The sequence below is a fragment of the Siphateles boraxobius genome, unplaced genomic scaffold (genome assembly GCF_051911475.1).
Source record: "Siphateles boraxobius isolate OS27281-9 unplaced genomic scaffold, OSU_SipBor_1 175, whole genome shotgun sequence".
Lineage (NCBI taxonomy): Eukaryota > Metazoa > Chordata > Actinopteri > Cypriniformes > Leuciscidae > Siphateles > Siphateles boraxobius.
In genome coordinates this window covers 230,397-240,485 of record NW_027508783.1, presented here as the reverse complement: position 1 = coordinate 240,485, position 10,089 = coordinate 230,397, and positions in this window count along the sequence as shown.

Here is a 10,089-nt window from a genome sequence, read left to right as displayed (position 1 = left end):
GTACAGGTGTTGCAATAACACTTCTCAGACTCTGAACCTGCCGTGTCAGTTCCTCCATCTGTGTCGTCAGTGCCCATGTCTGTCGCCTCATCTCGGCTTCTCTCTCCCGATACTGTTCACTGCAAGAGGCGTCGAGATTGAGAGTTTCAGGAGAGCCGCGGTACTTGCTGCATCCATATCTGGTCGGATCATTCTGTCACGCAAAGATCAGGATGCAAGTGCAAGTAACAAACGTAGAATTATTAATGTAAAGAATCTTAGCTCAGGTTTGGGGAACAAATATTCAACAATTATTAATTTGGAATCAACAGTGATTGAATACGGGCCTGAACTAGATCATCATACATAAAATTCACCCAAATAGGGATTATATAGCTCACGCGTCTGCTTCAGAGATATATAGTTAATTAACACAACGAATTGTAATTAATTAAGTATATAATTCATATGCAGGTGGGCTATATTAATTTTCGGAATACCTTAATAGAGTTACTGCAACTGTTATCCCAACTAATCAGTTCGTCCACCGAGCTGCTTGTTCGATATGCGTTACCAATTCTCAAAAAGGTTTATCCTTAGTATCAGTTTACTAATCAAATTAGTTAACTTTATCAGTATCAGCTCGTAGCTTTAGATCGTACATTAAAGAGGCTTTGTTCCGTGACCAACAAACAGAGACAATCAAGAGTATAATGGGTTTAATAAAAATGAACTAGACAATATAACTACATGTAAAATGAATATATCGAACAATAAAAACAAAAACAGTAAGAAAGAAAAGTAGAAGACAGGAAAACAAAGATTGTTACCACAGTTGAACCTTAAGAACCAACAAGGAAAATACACACTTTAACGCGCTGGAATCTGGATTGAAATATACTTGCACTGGACCTTTATGTCGCTGGACAAGCCGACGTGTGTGGGTGTGGATGTCCTCGTAGTTGGTGAGCTGGAAGCGTCCTTTCGGTGTTTCGAGGGCGTGTTTTGCTCGCGGGAAATTCGAAAGTCTTAAAGGTATGCTGTGGAGGAGTCCTTTCACCCGGAGGATATAGGACTTCTATCAAAACGTAAAATGCTGTGTTCGGTCTGCCGACAAGAACTGAGCATCAAATAAAAGACTGAGTTAAACGTAAAATAAAACCGAAAATAAAATAAAGCGACTAGGTCGCAGGACATACACAGGAAGAATAGCACGAAGAAGAGAGAGAGTTGAGCCGTGTCGCGGTCTTTTAAAATGAAACTAAACGCCCCTTTCTGTGGAAGCACAGTCCAATAGCAACTCACAGATTTTTGGCGCCCGATATTCCCTTTGTCTTAATCTGATGACCTCATTCGCGTGTTTTATGAGGACGAGCGTTTGGCCTTTCACTTACAAAGATGGGAAAAACATAGTAGAATATTTTTTTCATTAACTTCTCACATATATTTGGCTCGAGCAAGTTGAGCGATTTTGTTTAATACCAATCACTCCGTGTTTGTTACGCATACAAGGATATATATAAACTCTTAGACCTTTATAGAAGTCCGCAAGGTTCAACTACATAACTAACAGTCCTAGATAGACAGGATACAGTATAAACTTCAAACATACAGGAATACATCATGTTTACATTTCATAATCACTCATTTCAGGGTTTTAATGTTATAGATGCATATATGTGTGTGTGTGTGTGTGTGTGTGTGTGTGTGTGTGTGTGTGTGTGTGTGTGTGTGTGTGTGTGTGTGTGTGTGTGTGTGTGTGTTGTCCATTTGCGCATCTGGCATTCCTTCCTTGCTGGGGGGGAGGTTTGGAGATAATGGTCTTCTTGGATGTTGGCTCGCGAACAAATCAGGATCGCGCGAGGACCTCTGTGGGGACTCATTACGCTGTAAAGGTGTCACAAACTAATCTACCCTCCAGACTGGCTGGCGCTAACGGAAGATTTAGAATTGGAAGAGTCATAGGTTGGGGCTTTAGAAACCCCTGTTAACGTGTGTTTATTGTGTTAAGGAATGCTGACTCCATGATTCTGCGCTCATACTTTACAGTCCCCCTTTTCGTCGGATGACGTCTCTGTGGAGACATCATCGGACGACAATCATCACAATGGCGGATGGCAGGTGAATCATGAGGGTTTTGTAGCAGGTGGTTATTGAGGCTGAGGGCTCAGCTCGATGAGATTCAAAGCGGTGTCTGGTGTGATCCCCTCTTTCCGGGGGTTCCGTCGGAAACCTCCAGACACGGCTTTTGTGAGCTTGGCTGTCGATGTTCGCATCTCGTTGAGCCTCCTATACAGGATGAAGGCCAGGCCTAGTGACAGGATGTGGCTGACTACCATAGAGATACACAGCGCGGTGTCGGCTGCGGTCCAGGCTTGGACAACAGGTGAGGTGGTCAGGATGGGCAGTCGAGACAGCGCTTGGAGGGCGGTATCGATGGGGGCAATGTCAATTAGCTGGGATCCCCCTTCTTCAATCCCCAATTTCAGTTCTGGATCCAGGGTGAAGTTACGGTTCTTGAAAAAGGAGGGGATTTCCAGTTCTGATTCGTACTCGTTGCTTGGAAGATGGTACAAAGCTAGATCATCTAGATGGAGGATGGCACCTTTTGGTACCTGAATCCACATGCTCTGGTCGAGCAGGGTGACACGGGTGGCAGTGTCGTGCTGGTCGTAGGTGAGCGTAGCCGTGCGCACTGGAGTGTTAACGAGCCATCTGTCACCTACAATTTCTGCTTGCGTCTCTGTGACTTGAGTGCGTGACTTGGCTTCGGCAGGACACCGGGTGTCGCTGGCCATGGGTTGCAATCCGCAGATTCCATCAGTGTTGTCTCTGAGGAAGGGTTTGCTAGGGCAGAGATAGTGAATGTCTTTAGTCAACGTGCACATGTGCAGGTTCGGGGCCAGGTACAGCTGTGGGTCACTGTCGTGATAGGCCACTACGTCGGGAGTGCGGATCTTGACGTGGGTGTTATCTTTCCAAAACCCGACATTGACAATGTCCTTGAGTCTGTAAATTCGGCTTGACTCTATGATGGGCAGGTTCAGGAGAAAACCCACTTCCCTTTGCTCGGGGTCGACGTAGAGGGGGATGGCGCTGCCCAGAGAGTAGGCGAGGTGTATTTGTAGAGGGTCAGTTGGCGTGGTGACGGCGGAAGCCAGCACCGTTTGGACAAGGCTTAAGGGTATCAGGTACGGTGGAATCCTTCCCATGGATAGGCTGTCAATGGAAGAGCTCACCTCCCGCAGCATGTCTGCCATCAGGGCTGTGACCAGCTGAGTTTGAGCAAAGTCATTCTGGAAAACCGTAAACAGCTGTTTCATAGAGTTCACGGTCTGGTTCAGCAGGACGCTGTAAGTGTTGAGAACCACCACAGTTCCCCTCAAAGTCTTGCCGATGGTCTGAAGGGAGGCACTTTGTGTGTTGAGTTGCTCTTTTATCTGTGGGATTTCAGTCCGAATTTCGGCCACGTGCCGTCTCACGGTGGCTAAGTTCACCGAGTTGACACTAGACATACCGATGTTAAACAGAGTTCCGACGGCAGCGGCGGCTCCGAGCAAAGCTCCAAGGAAATCGTTTGGAGCGGCGGTTGTGTCCACTTAGCTCCGCTTGTGTGACAGTCATTTTCTCAAGTTGGTTGAGCATGTGCCTGACATCGGCCTCAGCGTGAGTGAGGGAGTCCTCTGTCCATCGGGCACCGGCCCAACTGTATTGGGCCACTGCGCTGGGGTAATGTGCTCTGTAAACATTACGCGGGTCTAGTCGAACATATACTTTCTGGGTGTGGGTCCGGCAGTTGGTGATCAGGAGTCCCGGTTGTTCCCTCAGGACGATGCCTGATGCCGGACCTGGTGAGATGATCTCCGATTGCGGCTGGCCTCTGGTCGACTGAAGGCACAGGATGGCAAACCACAGCAGCATCCTGGTGAGAGCAAAAAGGGTAGAGGGGGAGAGAAAGGGGGAGAGAGAGAGGGAGTAGGTCAGCGAGGGTTGTCCTTGGTTGGACAGGACAGTCTTTTCGCTCCTAGGACGGTAATCAGGTTAGTTTGCATTGGCCCCTCCCCGCCTTTCCCTTCCCGCAGCCACATGTCTTTTAATTTGATTGCGGTGGACCCATTTGAAAACTGGATCTTTCTGTCCCCGGCTTAGTTGGATTCGGTACGCCACCGGGGAGAGTTTGTCAACGATCTCATGAGGTCCTGTCCAGTGGGGCAGGAATTTCTTTGACAGCCGATGGGAGGCTGTGTGGGATGGTTGTGTGAAGCTATAATATACCAGACCCTGTCGCCCACGTCCAGTTCCTTGTTTGACGCTTTCTGGTCATAGTATGCTTTCTGGCCTTCGGCACTCTTTTGAAGCTGTTGTTGGGCGAAGGCAAAGGTGGCTTTCAGGTGCTGGTGTAGCTCGTCGAGGTACTGGTGAGTGGTGCAGGCTGTCACTAGGTTGGAGTCTCCTGGCTGATACAACAGATGCAGTGGCAGTGTCATTTGCCGCCCAGTCATTAGTTCGAAGGGAGACACGTGAGTTGAGTCCTGCGGGGTGGCCCTGAGGGCCATTAACACCAGCGGGATTTTCACATCCCAGTCTTTCTGATTGGCAGACACATACTTTTTCAGCACACTGACCACGGTCCGGTTTGAACGTTCCACTTGGCCAGATGAGATCGGATGATGGCTGACGTGTAGTTGAACTTGAACTCCCAGGAGTTTCCAGATCTGCTGCATAATCTCAGCTGTGAAGTGAGTGCCTCTATCTGAGTTGACTGTCAGTGGCAGTCCGAACCTGGAGAAGATGTGGTTCATCAGGAGGTATGCCGTGGTCTGGGCAGTATCGTTGGGTGCTGGAAGGCACTCTACCAACTTTGTGAACTGGCACACAACCGTGAGAAAGTATTTGTTGCCCCTCGTCGACCTGGGCAGAGGTCCTACCCAGTCGATTTGGAGGTCTGACCATGGGAATGTGAGTCTTCTGCGTTGCAGTGGAGCTATGTGGTTTGGGTTTGCCGGTTGAAACTGGCAGCAGACCAAGCATTCTCTGACATATTCTGCCACATGTTCCTGCATGCATGGCCAGTATGCCACTTGCTTCAGTGTCTTATAAGTGGCTCTGATGCCGTGGTGTCCGGCACATGGCGCGTCGTGGGCATACATTAGCATGACCCCCCTTAGGCATTGTGGCACCACAAGCCTTGGCGCTGTGATGCCATCAGGTGCATACCACAGAATGTTTTCGATCACGCGCAGCATGTGCTTGATGTCATGCAGTCGTCTTAGGCACGGGTTGTCAGTGAGGTCAGACGGTGTGATTGGGTGGTTGGAGGGGTCTGAGAGGTGGTTTAGCAAGGTCTTTATAGATGTGTCAGAGGTTTGCATGTCGGCTATGTCGTTGTTTGACATCTGCGGAGCCAGCGTTAGAGGCTGAGAGGTGGGCACTGCTGCAGGGAATGTTCTTTTGCTGCGGGTTAGCACTGCCACATTAGAGGTAGGTGGTTAGATTGGCGGTGACCACAGATTACCGTGTAGTGCGCCAGTCTTGGCGATGGCATCAGTTTTATCATTCAAGTCTTTGTCAAGGCCTGGTTGTCTCGAGTGTCCTTTCACCTTTTTCCAGTAGACAATCATGTTGTGTGTGCTTGTGATGTCATCACATGCCTGGAACAGGTGTTGGTGTGTGACAGGCTTGTTATTTGAAGTCTTAAAGCCATTTTGTTTCCAGCCTGGAAGGTGGCATGTGAAACTGAGTCTGGCATAGTTAGAGTCTGTGCAGATAAGGAGTTCTCTGATGTTATGTGTCGATGCGATTTGCAGAGTTATGAGAATGGCTGCTACCTCAGCATATTGTGATGACTGGGGGCCCAACTTGAAGTGTTGAGGTGGGCACGGGCAGTCATTTATCCATAGCACACCCGCTCCTGCTTGACGAATGCCCTCTTGGTTGTAGGAGCATCCATCGACATAGGCTGTGGGCATACCTTGGCACGCCTTTTCTTCAAAATACCTGTGACAGGTTAGTTGTTGCTGTTGGGGTTCTTGTACAGCCACCGTCGCAGTTGGTGTGATATCAGAGCAGTTTTGGCAGGCTGCCAGGCCATTGCCTAGCGCAGATTTGTGGTTCTGAGCATATCGTGCCTCGACATTGCGCCCCTGGAGGGCCATTAACCACGTGGCAATGCGTGAATTGGTGACCACGCCATCTCTGATACGTTGGCTGTTGAGGAACATGACAGGCTGGTGGCAGGTCTCTATAATAACCTTCTGGGCTCCAATGTAGTTGGAGAATCTTTGGATGGCCCATACGGTGCAGAGCAGAGCTTTTTCACAATCTGAGAATTTAGTCTCTGGTGGCAGGAGTGTCTTGCTGGCATACGCGACTACTCTTTTGTCTTGATCCTGGCGTTGGTATAGGCCAGCGCTGAGACAGTGGCTGGAGAATCCAGCTTCTAAGTAGAACTCTCTTTGTGGATCAGGGTAAGCCAGACATGGAGCTGTGCACAGGTGATGTTTCAGCTCATTCATGGCATTGTCTTGAACTTCAGTCCAGACAAATGGGCAGTCTTTTTTTAGAAGGGCTGTCAGAGGTTTTGCAATGTCTGAGTAGCTTTCGATGAACTGCTGTGAGTAATTACACACCCCAAGAAAACTTCGCAGTTCTGAGATGTTGGTGGGTGGTTTGATGTTTTGGACGGCTTGAATGCGATTGGACTGCGGTTCGATGCCCTGTGACCCAATCAGTAGGCCTACGTAGTTGACCTTGGTTCGACACCACTGTCCTTTGTGGAGAGCGATCTTGGCGCCGGCAGTTGACAATTGGTTCAAAACATAGTCTATCTCTTTTAAGTGGTCAGCCACTGTTTTGCTTTTCATTAGAACATCGTCTACGTAGATGAGGTTACCTCTCATTCTGGCATCTGGGCATGCTTTGTTCAGGAAGATGTTGAACTCAGCAGGCGAGTTGGCATAGTCGAACGGACACCTGGTGAAAGTGAATTGTCTGTTGCCGAAAGTGAAAGCTAGCTTGTGCTGGTCTTCTGGGTGCACGGGTATGGTCCAGAATCCAGAGGCCACATCAAGTGTAGAGAAGATTGTGGCACCTCTGATTCTGGGTATTTCTTGCTCCAGCTGGGTCATGGGCCATCGTGATAGTGGCACCTGTTGATTCAGTTTCCTGTAGTCAATGGTGGGTCGCCACTTGCCGTTTGGTTTGATTACGGGCCAGATCGGGGCAGAATAGGTGCTGTTGCATGGACGGATGACACCTTTTTCAAGCATGGAATCGATGATCTCTTGCACCGGTTCGTGTGATGCGATGGGGATCTTGTACTGCCTGACAAAAGTGGGAGGAGCCTGAGGGTGCGTTGGGATGCGCACGGTGTGGAGTTTGGTGAGACCACAATCTAAAGAGTCTTTGGCAAAGGATGCTTTGAACTTGTAAAGGACTTGTCTGAGCCTTTGTAGATCTGCATCATCTTTAATTGCATCAGCGTCTTTTAGAATTTGTTGAACTTGAGATTCAAATCCTGGGTATGGCTCCTCTGTTGGTGTGTCGTCTGTCGTGTTGGCAGGCAGAGGTGCAGCAGTTTCATCAGTCTCGCAGGCGGGCTGTTTGGAGACAGTGTATACTGCAAGGTGTTGGTCATCTGTCAGTTCTGTTCTGCATACCTGGTCTTTGTCCTCCGGCATGACTGAGGTGATGGAGATTATCTTGAAGGGTGTTGTGAACACTGTGTTGTCTGTGTTCCCTTCGGGCATCATTGAAGATGGGATGGGCCCAATGATTGGTAATTTGAGTTCAAAATCAGGAAAGTCGTGGCTCACTAGCCATCCCACCCGATAGGCTTTTGGAATGGCGATGTCCATTGCCATGCAGTTGTTGAAAAGGATGTAGACTGCACGGGAGGACACTTCGATGAGGGGTGTGGCCTCTAGCGTGAGTCCAAGTTCAATGCATTCGGGTGAAGGTTGAAAAAAACCCAGCGTGTGGTTTAGGGTTTGGCCACATCGCATGATGAGCCGTACAGCGACCCCTTTGGTGTACGCTGGTATGACGGTTTCCTGTTCGTTGACTAAGGTGCAGACCTCTGGAATGGTCTGGCCTGACAGGAGGTTCTCAGTGTTGGTTGGAACAATGGCTGGCTGTAAAGTCAGTGGGGCCCACAACACCTCATTAATAATGTCTATATGAGCCTGGAGGCGAATCAGAAGGTCTGCACCGATGTAGACATCATGGGGCGGGTCCGGAAGGACCAGGAAGTAATGGGTCAAGCACCGGTGCTTCCATTGCAAGTTCAAAGCGCAGATGCCTTTGGCAGTCACCAGGTTTGATGGGCATGAGTTCAAAGGGAAACGGGTGCGCTTGCTGGCAGACGGAAGGTCCGGTGTATGTTCAGTGAGGGCATTGAATAGTGAGACACTGATGGCTGAGTTGTCTGCCCATAATGCAAGTATAATGTCAGTAGTGGTTACTTCATTCAACTGCAGGTCGCCTTTGACCTTGGGGCAGAAGGGCTCAGTGTCTTTGGTGAGCTGGAATGTGCAGAGTAGCGAACTTGAATCTGGCTTTGGTGCTGAGGCTGCAAGAGTTCCCGTGACCTCTGTGACCTGGCAGTCTGGCTCAGGTGACCTGGGTGGCTGGAAGGGGAGAGGTTCCCGCACTTGAGCCCAAATCTTCAGCTGTCTGAAGTCCAGCAGGGGCTCGAAACGATCTAGCAGATCTTTGCCGATGAGGAGGGGATATGTGTCCATCGGTGAGATGTACACAGGGTGCACCAGACTCATAGGACCAATTGTCAGATGAATCGGAGCTACTTGCTCAATACGGATGTCATTTTGGCTGTATGACTGCACATTCAGCACACAATTCTGAGATTTTAGAGTTCGGTTTTGTCTCTTAGCTTCAAATCTGAGTCTTTTGAAAAGTTCAGCTGATATCAAAGTGAGGTCTGCGCCGGTGTCCACCAGGGCTTCGAGTCTCACCTCATTTTCCAAAGTGATGGCCAGGTATAGTTTGCGTGCCACGCCCTTTTCGATCAGATTACCCAGGAGTTTTGGTGTCTGGGCTTGTGTGGTGATCGATAAGCAGTTAGTGTCGGTCTCTTGTGGTTCGTTGCGGAGACACACAACCAACACAGCACTTTCTGGTATCTGAGGGGTTTGGTCACTGGTGTGACGAATTGTGTTGTCCGCTTCGGGGGGTGCAGTTGTTAACTGCACTGAGTGGATGACGCCGTCCCTTGGTGATGTGATAGCTGGTTCTGTAGTCTGATTCTGAAAAGCGGGGCTTTGGGTGCTTGGTTCGGTAGGAGGGTGGTCAGGAAGGGTGTTGGTTTCAGGGTTTTTGGTACTGTTAGTCATGAGGAGTCTGGCCTGTCCTCTTTGTCTTCCTTGTGAGGTTTCTTCTGGATAAGTTCTTTCAGAATTTTCAGGATCTCTGCGGATTCTGACATGGCGTCACTTTTCTTCTTTAAGGTAGGCTCGGATTTGGACTTGCCTGGGGCATGCCGAGAGGTGTTCCGCTGTGGGCTGTCTGGGCTGGACGTTCTAGTTGATGGGGTTCGGCTTGGTCTGGGCCGTCGGCTGGCTTCCCACGTGGCTCCCCCCTTTTGGTTGTGGGAGGGCCGTGGGCTGCCGTAGAATCTTTCAGAGCGCCCGCCCTGGTGCTTAGGACGAGCACCATCCCGGTTGTGCTGCCCTCTGTTGGCCTGGAACGGTCTTGACTCGTTGTTAAAAGGTCTGTTGTTGTGGTGCTGCTGGGCGCCCTCTAGTGCCAGCTCGGAGCGCTGATCAGTGACAGGGCAAATGGATGGATTTTTTACAGTCTTTTCAGAAGCAATCTTTTGCTTGATAAAAGCTTTATGGGCCAAGTCTCGCAGCTGTTGGGTACTCATGCTCCGAGGACAGGCCAGGACCCCTAAGTGGAGGCTCACCGTGGGATGCAGGTTACGGAGGAATAGAGAAAATTGAAATCTACTTCCATCCCGGGTTCGTTCCGCGCACCGAAGTAGGCTCGTCGGATGCGGCTGTAGTAGGCCTGTGACGTTTCTTGTCGGGCCTGTTTGAGGTCCATGGCAGTAATGAGTCCCTGATCAGTTTCTGGGTCAGATAATTCCCTGAT